The sequence below is a fragment of the Schistocerca serialis genome, chromosome 2, assembly GCF_023864345.2.
Source record: "Schistocerca serialis cubense isolate TAMUIC-IGC-003099 chromosome 2, iqSchSeri2.2, whole genome shotgun sequence".
Taxonomy (NCBI): Eukaryota; Metazoa; Arthropoda; class Insecta; order Orthoptera; family Acrididae; genus Schistocerca; species Schistocerca serialis.
This window is the reverse complement of record NC_064639.1, coordinates 1,026,197-1,042,214: the sequence shown is the minus strand read 5'-3', so window position 1 is coordinate 1,042,214 and position 16,018 is coordinate 1,026,197.

The following is a 16,018-nucleotide window of genomic DNA, read 5'->3' as shown; positions in this document are numbered from 1 at the left end:
TAGAAAAGTCACAATGCCGACTAAAGTACAAGAAGACTGAATCTTCTCACTGTCTATGTTTTGAGCCATTCCTGTGGCACTAGTTTTAGATTCCGATGCTTCACTTCAGGTTTACTGTATCCCTTGGACCTTCTTATAGACGATGAAACACAGAAATTGCATCGGAATTATATACAAAAGGCACAATGCCGACTTAAGTACCCGAAGTCTGACTCTTCTTACTGACTATGTCTTGAACCATTCCTGTGACACTAGTTATAGATTCCGATGCTTCACTTCAGGTTTACTGTATCCCTCTGACCTTCTTATTGACGATGAAACACAGAAATTGCATCGGAATTAAATACAAAAGCGTCAATGCCGACTTAAGTACCCGAAGACTGACTCTTCTTACTGTCAATGTTTGAACCATTCCTGTGACACTAGTTATAGATTCCGATGCTTCACTTCAGGTTTACTGTATCCCTTGGACCTTCGTATTGACGATGAAACACAGAAATTGCATAGGAATTAAATACAAAAGGCACAATGCCGACTTACGGACAAGAAGACAGACTGTTCTTACTGTTTATGTTTTAACCATTCCTGTGACACTAGTTATAGATTCCGATGCTTCACTTCAGGTTTACTGTATCCCTCTGACCTTATTGACGATGAAACACAGAAATTGCATCTGAATTAAATACAAAAGGCACAATGGCGACTTAAGGACAAGAAGACTGTCTCTTATTACTGACTATGTTTTGGACCAGTCCTGTGACACTAGTTATAGATTGCGATGGTTCACTTCAGGTTTACTGTTTCCCTTGGACCTTCGTATTGACGATGAAATACAGAAATTGCATCTGAATTAAAAACAAAAGGCACAATGCCGACTTAAGTACAAGAAGACTGACTGTTCATACTGACTATGTTTTGAACCATTCCTGTGACACTAGTTATAGATTCCGATGCTTCACTTCAGGTTTACTGTATTCCTGTGACCTGCTTATTGACGATGAAACACAGAGATTGCATCGGAATTAAATTAAAAGGCACAATGCCGTCTTAAGTACAAGAAGACTGACTCTTCTTACTGTCTATGTTTTGAAACATTCCTGTGGGACCAGTTGTAGATTCCGATGCTTCACTTCAGGATTACAGTATCCCTTGGACCTTCTTATTGACGATGAAACACAGAAATTGCATCGGAATTAAATACAAAAGGCACAATGGCGACTTAAGTACAAGAAAACTGACTCTTCTTACTGTCTATGTTTGAACCATTCCTGTGACACTAGTTATAGATTCCGATGCTTCACTTCAGGTTTACTGTATCCCACTGTCCTTCTTATTGACGGTGAAACACAGAATTTGCATCGGAATTAAATACGAAAGGCACAATGCCGACTTAAGTACAAGAAGACTGACTCTTCTTACTGACTATGTTTTGAACCATTCCTGTGACACTAGTTATAAATTCCGATGCTTCACTTCATTTTTACTGTATCCCTTGGACATTCTTATTGACGATAAAACACAGAAATTGCATCGGAATTAAATACAAAAGGCTCAATGCCGACTTAAGAAGACTGACTCTTCTTACTGTCTATGTTACGAACCATTCCTGTGACACTAGTTATAGATTCCGATGCTTCACTCCAGGTCTACTGTATCCCTTGGACCTTCTTATTGACGATGAAACACTGAAAATGCATCGGAATTAAACAGAAAAGGCACAATGCCGACTTAAGTTCAAGAAGACTGACTCTTCTTACTGACTATGTTTTGAACCATTCCTGTGACACTAGTTATAGGTTCCGATGCTTCACTTCAGGTTTACTGTATCCCTCTGACCTTCTTAATGTCGATGAAACACAGAAATTGCATCGGAATTAAATAGAAAAGGCACAATGCCGACTTAAGTACAAGAAGACTGACTCTTTTTACTGTCTATGTTTTGAACCATTCCTGTGACACTAGTTATAGATTCCGATGCTTCACTTCAGGTTTACTGTATACCTTGGACCTTCTTATTGACGATGAAACACAGAAATTGCATCGGAATTAAATACAAAAGGCACAATGCCGACTTAACTACAAGAAGACTGACTCTTCCCATTGTCTATGTTTTGAACCATTCCTGTGACACTAGTTTTGGATTCCGATGCTACACTTCAGGTTTACTGTATCCCTCTGACCTTCTTATTGACAATGAAACACAGAAATTGCATCGGAATTAAATACAGAAGGCACAATGCCGACTTAAGTACAAGAAGATTGACTCTTCCTACTGTCTATGTTTTGAACCATTCCTGTGACACTAGTTATAGATTGCGATGCTTCACTTCAGGTTTACTGTATCCCTCTGACTTTGTTGCCGATGAAACACAGAAATTGCCTGGGAAATAAATACAAAAGGCACAATGCCGACTTAAGGACAAGAAGACTGACTCTTCTTACTGACTATGATATGAATCATTGCTGTGACTCTAGTTATAGATTCCGATGCTTCACTTCAGGTTTACTGTATCCCTCTGTCCTTCTTATTGACGATGAAACACAGAAATTGCTTCGGAATTAAATAGAAATGGAACAATGCCGACTTAAGTACAAGAAGACTGACGTTTCTTACTGACTATGTTTTTCAACCATTCCTGTGACACTAGTTATAGATTCCGGTGCTTCACTCCAGGTTTCCTGTTTCCCTTGGACCTTCTTATTGACGATGAAACACAGAAATTGCCTCGGAATTAAATACAAAAGGCACAATGTCGACTTAAGTACAAGAAGACTGACTCTTCTTACTGACTATGTTTGAACCATTCCTGTGTCACTAGTTACTGATTCCGATGCTTCACTTAAGGTTTACTGTATCCCTTGGACCTTCTTATTGACGATGAAACACAGAATTTGCATCGGAATTAAATACCAAAGGCACAATGCCGACTTATGGACAAGAGGACTGACTCTTCTTACTGACAATGCTCTGAACCATTTCTGTGACACTATTTATAGATTCCGATGCTTCACTTCAGGTTTACTGTATCCCTCTGACCTTCTTATTGACGATGAAGCACAGAAATTGCATCGGAATTAAATACAAAACGACAATGCCGACTTAAGTGCAAGAAGACTGACTCTTCTTACTGACTATGTTTGAACCATTCCTGTGACACTAGTTATAGATTGCGATGCTTTACTTCAGGTTTACTGTATACCTTGGACCTTCTTATTGACGATGAAACACGGAAAATGCATCGGAATTAAATACAAAAGGCACAATGCCGACATAAATACAAGAAGACTGACTCTTCTTACTGTCTATGCTTTGACCCATTCCATTGACACTAGTTATGGATTCCGATGCTTCACTCCAGGTTCACTGTATCCCTTGGACCTTGTTATTGACGAAGAAACACAGAAATTGCATCGGAATTAAGTAGAAAAAGCACAATGCCGACTTAAGTACAAGAAGTTCGACTCTTCTTACTGCCTATGTTTTGAACCATTCCTGTGACAGTAGTTATAGATTCCGATGCTTCACTTCAGGTTTACAGTTTCCCTTGGACCTTTGTATTGACGGTGAAACACAGAAATTGCATGGGAATTAAATACAAAAGGCAAATTGCCAACTTTAGTACACGAAGACTGACTCTTCTAACTGTCTATCTTTTGAACCATTCCTGTGACACTAGTTATGGATCCCGATGATACACTCCAGGTTTACTGTATCCCCTGGACCTTCTTATTGACGATGAAACACAGAAATTGCATCGGAATTAAATACAAAAGGTACAATGCCGACTTACGGACAAGAAGACTGACTCTTCTTACTGACTTAGTTTTGAACCATTCCTGTGACACTAGTTATAGATTCCGATGCTTCACTTCAGGTTTACTGTATACCTTGGACCTTCTTATTGACGATGAAACACAGAAATTGCATCGGAATTAAATACAAAAGGCACAATGCCGACTTAAGTACAAGAAGACTGACTCTTCCCACTGTCTATGTTTTGAACCATTCCTGTGACACTAGTTTTGGATTCCGATGCTTCACTTCAGGTTTACTGTATCCCTCTGACTTTCTTATTGATAATGAAACACAGAAATTGCATCGGAATTAAATACAAAAGGCACAATGCCGACTTAAGTACACGAAGACTGACTCTTCTTACTGTCTATGTTTTGAACCATTTCTGTGACACTAGTTATAGATCCCGATGCTTCACTTCAGGTTTACTGTATCCCTCTGACTTAAATGCCGATGAAACACAGAAATTGCATCGGAATTAAATACAAAAGGCACAATGCCAACTTAATGGACAAGAAGACTGACTCTTCTTACTGACTATGTTTTGAACCATTCCTGTGACTCTAGTTATAGATTCCGTTGCTTCACTTCAGGTTTACTGTATCCCTCTGACCTTCTTATTGACGATGAAACACAGATATTGCATCGGAATTAAATACAAAAGTCACAATGCCGACTTAAGGACAAGTAGACTGACTCTTCTTACTGACTATGTTTTGAACCATTCCTGTGACACTCGTAATAGATTCCGATGCTTCAGGTTTACTGTATCCCTCTGACCTTCTTATTGACGGTGAAACACAGAAATTGCATCGGAATTAATAACGAAAGGCACAATGCCGACTTAAGTACAAGAAGACTGACTCTTGTTACTGTCTATCCTTTGAAACATTCCTGTGACACTAGTTATAGATTCCGATGCTTCACTCCAGGTTTACTGTATCCCTTGGACCTTCTTATTGACGATGAAACACAGAAATTGCATCGGAATTAAATACAAAAGCCACAATGCCGACATAAGTACAAGAAGGATGACTGTTCTTAATGATTATAGTTTGAACCATTCCTGTGACACTAGTTATAGATTCCGATGCTTTACTTCCGGTTTACTGTATCCCTTGGACCTTCTTATTGACGACGAAACACGGAAATTGCATCGGAATTAAATACAAAAGGCACAATGCCGACTTAAGTACAAGAAGACAGACTCTTCTTACTGTCTATGTTTCAACCATTCCTGTGACACTAGTTATAGATTCCGATGCTTCACTTCAGGTTTACTGTATCCCTCTGACCTTCTTATTGACGATGAAACGCAGAAATTGCACCGCAATTAAATACAAAAGGCACAATGCCGACTTTAGTACAAGAAGACTGACTCTTCTTACTGACTATTTTTTGAACCATTCCTGTGTCACTAGTTATAGATTCCGATGCTTCACTTCAGGTTTACAGTATACCTTGGACTTTCTAATAGACGATGAAACACAGAAATTGCATCGGAATAAAATAGAAAAGGCACAATGCCGACTTAAGTACAAGAAGACTGAATCTTCTTGCTGACTATGTTTTGAACCATTCCATTGACACTTGTTATAGATTCCGATGCTTCACTCCTGGTTTACTGTATCCCTTGGACCTTCTTATTGACGATGAAACACAGAAATTGCATCGGAATTAAATTGAAAAGGCACAATGCCGACTTAAGTACAAGAAGACTTACTTCTTACTGACTATGTTTTTAACCATTCCTGTGACACTAGTTATATATTCCGATGCTTCACTTCAGGTTTACTGTATCCCTCTGACCTTCTTATTGACGATGAAACTCAGAAATTGCATCGGAATTAAATACAAAAAGGCACAATGCCGACTTAAGTACAAGAAGACTGACTCTTCTTACTGTCTATCAATTGAACCATTCCATTGACACTAGTTATGGATTCCGATGCTTCACTGCAGGTCTACTGTATCCCTTGGACCTTCTTATCGACGATGAAACACAGAAATTGCATCGGAATTAAATAGAAAAGGCACAATGCAGACTTAAGTACAAGCAGACTGACTCTTCTTACTGACTATGTTTTGAACTATTCCTGTGACACTAGTTATAGATTCCGATGCTTCACTTCAGGTTTACTGTATCCCTCTCACCTTCTTATTGACGATGAAACACTGAAATTGCATCGGAATTAAATAGAAATGGCACAATGCCGACTTATGTACAAGAAGACTGACTCTTCTTACGGACTATAATTTGAACCATTCCGGTGACACTAGTTATAGATTCCGATGCGTCACTTCAGGTTTACTGTATCCCTCTGACCTTCTTATTGACGATGATACACTGAAATTGCATCGGAAATAAATAGAAAAGGCACTATGCCGACTTAAGTACAAGAAGACTGACTCTTCTTACTGACTATGCTTTGAACCATTCCTGTGACACTAGTTATAGATTCCGATGCTTCACTTCAGGTTTACTGTATCCCTCCGACCTTCTTATTGACGATGAAACACAGAAATTGCATCGGAATTAAATAGAAAAGGCACAATGCCGACTTAAGTACAAGAAGACTGAGTCTTCTTACTGACTATGTTTTGAACCATTCCTGTGTCACTAGTTATAGATTCCGATGCTTCACTTCAGGTTTACTGTTGCCCTTGGACCTTTGTATTGACGATGAAACACAGAAATTGCAACGGAATTAAATACAAAAGGCAAATTGCCAACTTTAGTACACGAAGAGACTGACTCTTCTAACTGTCTATGTTTTGAACCATTCCTGTGACACTAGTTATAGATTCCGATGCTTCACTTCATGTTTACTGTATCCCTCGGAGCTTCTTATTGACGATGAAACACGGAAATTGCATCGGAATTGAATACAAAAGGCACAATGCCGACTTAACTACAAGAAGACAGACTCTTCTTACTGTCTATGTTTCAACCATTCCTGTGACACTAGTTATAGATTCCGATGCTTCACTTCAGGTTTACTGTGTCCCTCTGACCTTCTTATTGACGATGAAACAAAGAAATTGCATCGGAATTAAATACAAAGGGCACAATGCCGACTTAAGTACAAGAAGACTGACTCTTCCCACGGTCTATGTTTTGAACCAATCCTGTGACACTAGTTTCGGATTCCGATGCTTCACTTCAGGTTTACTGTATCCCTCTGACCTTCTTATTGACAATGAAACACAGAAATTGCATCGGAATTAAATACAAAAGGCACAATGCCGACTTAAGTACAAGAAGACTGACTCTTCCTACTGTCTATGTTTTGAACCATTCCTGTGACACTAGTTGTGGATTCCGATTCTTCACTTCAGGTTTAGTGTATCCCTCTGACCTTCTTATTGACGATGAAACACAGAAATTGCATCGGAATTAAATGCAAAAGGCACAATGCCGACATAAGAACAAGAAGACTGACTCTTCTTACTGACTCTGTTTTGAACCATTCCTGTGACACTAGCAATAGTTTCCGATGCTTCACTTCAGATTTACTGTATCCCTCTGACCTTCGTATTGACGATGAAACAAAGAAATTGCATCGGAATTAAATACAACAGGCATAATGCCGACTTAAGTACAAGAAGACTGACTCTTCTTACTGTCTATGTTTTGAGCCATTCCATTGACACTAGTTATGGATTCCGATGCTTCACTCCAGGTTCACTGTATCCCTTGGACCTTGTTATTGACGATGAAACACAGAAATTGCATCGGAATTAAGTAGAAAATGCACAATGCCGACTTAAGTACAAGAAGACCGACTCTTCTTACTGACTATGTTTTGAACCATTCCTGTGACACTAGTTATAGATTTCGGTGCTTCACTTCATGTTTTCAGTATCCCTTGGACCTTTTTACTGACGATGAAACACAGAAATTGCATCGGAATTAAATACAAAAGGCAAATTGCCAACTTTAGTACACGAAGACTGACTCTTCTTACTGTCTATGTTTTGAACCATTCCTGTGACACTAGTTATGGATCCCGATGCTATACTCCAGGTTTACTGTATCCTCTGGACCTTCTTATTGACGATGAAACACAGAAATTGCATCGGAATTAAATACAAAAGGCACAATGCCGACTTAAGGACCAGAAGACTGACTCTTCTTACTGACTTAGTTTTGAACCATTCCTGTGACACTAGTTATAGATTCCGATGCTTCACTTCAGGTTTTTTGTATCCCTCTGACCTTCTTATTGACGATGAAACACAGATATTGCATCGGAATTAAATACAAAAGGCACAATGCCGACTTAAGTACAAGAAGACTGACTCTTCCTACTGTCTATGTTTTGAACCATTCCTGTGACACTATTTATGGATTCCGATGCTTCACTTCAGGTTTACTGTATCCCTCTGACCTTATTGCCGATGAAACACAGATATTGCATCGGAATTAAATACAAATGGCACAATGGCGACTTAAGGACAAGATGACTGACTGTTCATACTGTCTATGTTTTGAACCATTCCTGTGGCACTAGTTGTAGATTCCGATGCTTCACTTCAGGTTTACTGTATCCCTTGGACCTTCTTATAGGCGATGAAACACAGAAATTGCATCGGAATTATATACAAAAGGCACAATGCCGACTTAAGTACATGAAGACCGAATCTTCTTACTGACAATGATTTGAACCATTCCTGTGACACTAGTTATAGATTCCGATGCTTCACTTCATTTTTACTGTATCCCTTGGACATTCTTATTGACGACGAAACACGGAAATTGCATCGGAATTAAATACAAAAGGCACAATGACGACTTAAGTACAAGAAGACAGACTCTTCTTACTGTCTATGTTTCAACCATTCCTGTGACACCAGTTATAGATTCCGATGCTTCACTTCAGGTTTACTGTATCCCTCTGACCTTCTTATTGACGATGAAACACAGAAATTGCACCGCAATTAAATACAAAAGGCACAATGCCGACTTTAGTACAAGAAGACTGACTCTTCTTACTGACTATTCTTTGAACCATTCCTGTGTCACTAGTTATAGATTCCGATGCTTCACTTCAGGTTTACAGTATACCTTGGACTTTCTAATAGACGATGAAACACAGAAATTGCATCGGAATAAAATAGAAAAGGCACAATGCCGACTTAAGTACAAGAAGACTGACTCTTCTTACTGACTATGTTTTGAACCATTCCATTGACACTTGTTATAGATTCCGATGCTTCACTCCTGGTTTACTGTATCCCTTGGACCTTCTTATTGACGAAGAAACACAGAAATTGCATCGGAATTAAATTGAAAAGGCACAATGCCGACTTAAGTACAAGAAGACTTACTTCTTACTGACTATGTTTTTAACCATTCCTGTGACACTAGTTATATATTCCGATGCTTCACTTCAGGTTTACTGTATCCCTCTGACCTTCTTATTGACGATGAAACTCAGAAATTGCATCGGAATTAAATACAAAAAGGCACAATGCCGACTTAAGTACAAGAAGACTGACATTTCTTACTGTCTATCAATTGAACCATTCCATTGACACTAGTTATGGATTCCGATGCTTCACTGCAGGTCTACTGTATCCCTTGGACCTTCTTATCGACGATGAAACACAGAAATTGCATCGGAATTAAATAGAAAAGGCACAATGCAGACTTAAGTACAAGCAGACTGACTCTTCTTACAGACTATGTTTTGAACTTTTCCTGTGACACTAGTTATAGATTCCGATGCTTCACTTCAGGTTTACTGTATCCCTCTCACCTTCTTATTGACGATGAAACACTGAAATTGCATCGGAATTAAATAGAAATGGCACAATGCCGACTTATGTACAAGAAGACTGACTCTTCTTACGGACTATAATTTGAACCATTCCGGTGACACTAGTTATAGATTCCGATGCGTCACTTCAGGTTTACTGTATCCCTCTGACCTTCTTATTGACGATGATACACAGAAATTGCATCGGAAATAAATAGAAAAGGCACAATGCCGACTTAAGTACAAGAAGACTGACTCTTCTTACTGACTATGCTTTGAACCATTCCTGTGACACTAGTTATAGATTCCGATGCTTCACTTCAGGTTTACTGTATCCCTCCGACCTTCTTACTGACGATGAAACACAGAAATTGCATCGGAATTAAATAGAAAAGGCACAATGCCGACTTAAGTACAACAAGACTGACTCTTCATACTGTCTATGTTTTGAACCATTCCTGTGACACTAGTTATAGATTCCGATGCTTCACTCCAGGTTTACTGTATCCCTCTGACCTTCTTATTGACGATGAAACACAGAAATTGCATCGGAATTAAATAGAAAAGGCACAATGCCGACTTAAGTACAAGAAGACTGACTCCTCTTAGTGATTATAGTTTGAACCATTGCTGTGACACTAGTTAGAGATTCCGACGCTTTACTTCAGGTTTACTGTATACCTTGGACATTCTTATTGACGATGAAACACCGAAATTGCATCGGAATTAAATAGAAAAGGCACAATGTCGACTTAAGTACAAGAAGACTGACTCTTCTTACTGTCTATGTTTTGAACCATTCCTGTGACACTAGTTATAGATTCCGATGCTTCACTCCAGGTTTACTGTATCCCTTGGACCTTCATATTGACGATGAAACACAGAAATGGCATCGGAATTAAATAGAAAAGGCACAATGCCGACTTAAGTACAAGAAGACTGACTCTTCTTACTGACTATGATTTGAACCATTCCTGTGTCACTAGTTATAGATTCCGATGCTTCACTTCAGGTTTACTGTTGCTCTTGGACCTTTGTATTGACGATGAAACACAGAAATTGCAACGGAATTAAATACAAAAGGCAAATTGCCAACTTTAGTACACGAAGAGACTGACTCTTCTAACTGTCTATGTTTTGCACCATTCCTGTGACACTAGTTATAGATTCCGACGCTTTACTTCAGGTTTACTGTATACCTTCGACATTCTTATTGACGATGAAACACAGAAATTGCATCGGAATTAAATAGAAAAGACACAATGTCAACTTAAGTACAAGAAGACTGACTCTTCTTACTCCCTATGTATTGAACCATTCCATTGACACTAGTTATAGATTCCGATGCTTCACTCCTGGTTTACTGTATCCCTTGGACCATCTTATTGACGATGAAACACAGAAATTGCATCGGAATTAAATTGAAAAGGTACAATGCCGACTTAAGTACAAGAAGACTGACTTCTTACTGACTATGTTTTTAACCATTCCTGTGACACTAGTTATAGATTCCGATGCTTCACTTCAAGTTTACTGTATCCCTCTGACCTTCTTATTGACGATGAAACACTGAAATTGCATCGGAATTAAATAGAAAAGGCACAATGCCGACTTATGTACAAGAAGACTGACTCTTCTTATTGACTATGTTTTGAACCATTCCGGTGACACTAGTTATAGATTCCGGATCTTCACTTCACGTTTACTGTATCCCTCTGACCTTCTTATTGACGATGAAACACAGAAATTGCATCGTAATTATATACAAAAGCCGCAATGCCAACTTAAGTACAAGAAGACTGACTCTTCTTACTGTCTATGATTCGAACCATTCCTGTGACACTAGTTATAGAGTCCGATGCTTTACTTCAGGTTTACTGTATCCCTTGGAACTTCTTATTGACGAAGAATCACAGAAATTGGATCGGAATTAAATACAAAATGCACAATGCCAACTTAAGGACAAGAAGACTGACTCTTCTTACTGTCTATATTTTGAACCATTCCAGTGACACTAGTTATAGATTCCGATGCTTCACTTCAGGTTTACTGAATTCCTTGGACCTTCTTATTGACGATGAAACACAGAAATTTCATCGGAATTAAGTACAAAAGGCACAATGCCGACTTAAGTACAAGAAGACTGACTCTTCCTACTGTCTATGCTTTGAACCAATTCTGCGACACTAGTAATAGTGTCCGATGCTTCACTTCAGGCTTACTGTATCCCTTGGACCTTCTTATTGACGATGAATCACAGGAATTGCATCGGAATTAAATACACAAGGCACAATGCCGACTTAACTACAAGAAGACTGACTCTTCTTACTGTCTATATTTTGAACCATTCCAGTGACACTAATTATAGATTCCGATGCTTCACTTCAGGTTTACTGTATTCCTTGGACCTTCTTATTGACGATGAAACACAGAAATTGCATCGAAACTAAATACAAAAGGCACAATGCCGCCTTAAATACAAGAAGACTGACTCTTCTTACTGTCAATGTTTTGAACCATTACTGTGTTACTAGTTATAGATTCCGATGCTCCACTGCAGGTTTACTGTATCACTTGGACCATCTTGTTGGCGATGAAACACAGAAATTGCATCGGAATTAAATAAAAAAGGCACAATGCCGAATTATGGACAAAAAAGACTGACTCTTCTTACTGACTATGTTTTGAACCATTCCTGTGACACTAGTTATAGATTCCGATGCTTCACTTCATGTTTACTGTATCCCTTGGACCTTCTTATTGACGATGAAACACGGAAATTGCATCGGAATTAAATACAAAAGGCACAATGCCGACTTAAGTACAAGAAGACAGACTCTTCTTACTGTCTATGTTTCAACCATTCCTGTGACACTAGTTATAGATTCCGATGCTTCACTTCAGGTTTACTGTATCCCTTGGACCTTCTTATTGACGATGAAACACGGAAATTGCATCGGAATTAAATACAAAAGGCACAATGCCGACTTAAGTACAAGAAGACAGACTCTTCTTACTGTCTATGTTTCAACCATTCCTGTGACACTAGTTATAGATTCCGATGCTTCACATCAGGTTTACTGTATCCCTCTGACCTTCTTATTGACGATGAAACACAGAAATTGCATCGGAAATAAATAGAAAAGGCACAATACCGACTTAAGTACAAGAAGACTGACTCTTCTTACTGACTATGTTTTGAACCATTCCTGTGACACTAGTTATAGATTCCGATGCTTCACTTCAGTTTTACTGTATCCCTCTGACCTTCTTATTGACGATTAAACACAGAAATTGCATCGGAAATAAATAGAAAAGGCACAATGCCGACTTAAGTACCAGAAGACTGACTCTTCTTACTGACTATGTTTTGAACCATTCCTGTGACACTAGTTATACATTCCGATGCTTCACTTCAGGTTTACTGTATCCCTCTGACCTTCTTATTGACGATGAAACACAGAAATTGCATCGGAATTAAATACAAAAGGCACAATGCCGACTTAAGTACAAGAAGACTGACTGTTCCTACTGTCTATGTTTTGAACCATTCCTGTGACACTAGATATAGATTCCGATGCTTCACTTCTCGTTTACTGTATCCCTCTGACTTTATTGCCGATGAATCACAGAAATTGCATCGTAATTAAATACAAAAGGCACAATGCCGACTTAAGGACAAGAAGACTGACTCTTCTTACTGACTATGTTTTGAACCATTCCTGTCACTCTAGTTATAGATTCTGATGCTTCACTTCAGGTTTACTGTATCCCTAGGAACTTCTTATTGACGATGAAACACAGAAATTGCATCGGAATTAAATACAAAAGGGACAATGCCGACGTAAGTACCCGAAGACTGACTCTTCTTACTGACTATGCCTTGAACCATTCCTGTGACACTAGTTATAGATTCCGATGCTTCACTTCAGATTTACTGTATCCCTCTGCCCTTCTTATTAACGATGAAACACGGAAATTGCATCGGAATTAAATACAAATGGACAATGCCGACTTAAGTACCCGAAGACTGACTCTTCTTACTGTCAATGTTTGAACCATTTCTGTGACACTGGTTATAGATTCCGATGCTTCACTTCAGGATTACTGTTTCCCGTGGCCCTTCTTATTGACGATGAAACACAGAAATTGCATCGGAATTAAATACAAATGGCACAATGGCGACTTAAGGACAAGATGACTGACTGTTCATACTGACTATGTTTTGAACCATTCCTGTGACACTAGTTATAGAATCCGATGCTTCACTTAAGGTTTACTGTATCCCTGTGACCTTCTTATTGACGATGAAACACAGAGATTGCATCGCAATTAAAAAGAAAAGGCACGATGCCGACTTAAGTACAAGAAGACTGACTCTTCTTACTGTCTATGTTTTGAACCATTCCTGTGGCACTAGTTGTATATTCCGATGCTTCACTTCAGGTTTACTGTATCCCAGTGACCTTCTTATTGACGATTAAACACAGAGATTGCATCGGAATGAAATAGAAAAGGCACAATGCCGACTTAAGCACAAGAAGACTGACTCATCTTACTGCCTATGTATTGAACCATTCCATTGACACTAGTTATAGATTCCGATGCTTCACTCCTGGTTTACTGTATCCCTTGGACCTTCTTATTGACGATGAAACACAGAAATTGCATCGGAATTAAATTGAAAAGGCACAATGCCGACTTAAGTACAAGAAGACTGACTTCTTACTGACTATGTTTTTAACCATTCCTGTGACACTAGTTATAGTTTCCGATGCTTCACTTCAAGTTTACTGTATCCCTCTGACCTTCTGATTGACGATGAAACACTGAAATTGCATCGGAATTAAATAGAAAAGGCACAATGCCGACTTATGTACAAGAAGACTGACTCTTCTTATTGACTATGTTTTGAACCATTCCGGTGACACTAGTTATAGATTCCGATGCTTCACTTCAGGTTTACTGTATCCCTCTGACCTTCTTATTGACGATGAAACACAGAAATTGCATCGTAATTATATACAAAAGCCACAATGCCAACTTAACTACAAGAAGACTGACTCTTCTTACTGTCTATGATTCGAACCATTCCTGTGACACTAGTTACAGATTCCGATGCTTCACTACAGGTTTACTGTTTCCCTTGGACCTTCTTAATTGACGATGAAACACAGAAATTGCATCGAAATTAAATACATAAGGCACAATGCCGACTTAAGTGCAAGAGGACTGACTCTTCCTACTGTCTATGGTTTGAACCAATTCTGTGACACTAGTTATAGAGTCCGATGCTTCACTTCAGGTTTACTGAATTCCTTGGACCTTCTTATTGACGATGAAACACAGAAATTGCATCGGAATTAAATAAAAAAGGCACAATGCCGACTTATGGACAAAAAAGACTGACTCTTCTTACTTACTATGCTTTGAACCATTCCTGTGACACTAGTTATAGATTCCGATGCTTCACTTCATGTTTACTGTATCCCTTGGACCTTCTTATTGACGATGAAACACGGAAATTGCATCGGAATTAAATACCAAAGGCACAATGCCGACTTAAGTACAAGAAGACTGACTCTTCTTACTGACTATGTTTTGAACCATTCCTGTGACACTAGTTATAGATTCCGATGCTTCACTTCAGGTTTACTGTATCCCTCTGACTTTCTTATTGACGATTAAACACAGAAATTGCATCGGAAATAAATAGAAAAGGCACAATGCCGACTTAAGTACTAGAAGACTGACTCTTCTTACTGTCTATGTTATGAACCATTCCTGTGCCACTAGTTATAGATTCCGATGTTTCACTCCAGGTTTACTATATCCCTTGGACCTTCTTATTGACGATGAAACACAGAAATTGCATCGGAATTAAATAGAAAAAGCACAATGCCGACTAAAGTACAAGTAGACTGACTCTTCTTAGTGATTATAGTTTGAACCATTGCTGTGACACTAGTTATAGATTCCGACGCTTTACTTCAGGTTTACTGTATACCTTCGACATTCTTATTGACGATGAAACACAGAAATTGCATCGGAATTAAATAGAAAAGACACAATGTCAACTTAAGTACAAGAAGACTGACTCTTCTTACTGCCTATGTATTGAACCATTCCATTGACACTAGTTATAGATTCCGATGCTTCACTCCTGGTTTACTGTATCCCTTGGACCTTCTTATTGACGATGAAACACTGAAATTGCATCGGAATTAAATAGAAAAGGCACAATGCCGACTTATGTACAAGAAGACTGACTCTTCTTATTGACTATGTTTTGAACCATTCCGGTGACACTAGTTATAGATTCCGATGCTTCACTTCAGGTTTACTGTATCCCTCTGACCTTCTTATTGACGAAGAATCACAGAAATTGGATCGGAATTAAATACAAAATGCACAATGCCAACTTAAGGACAAGAAGACAGACTATTCTTACTGTCTATAT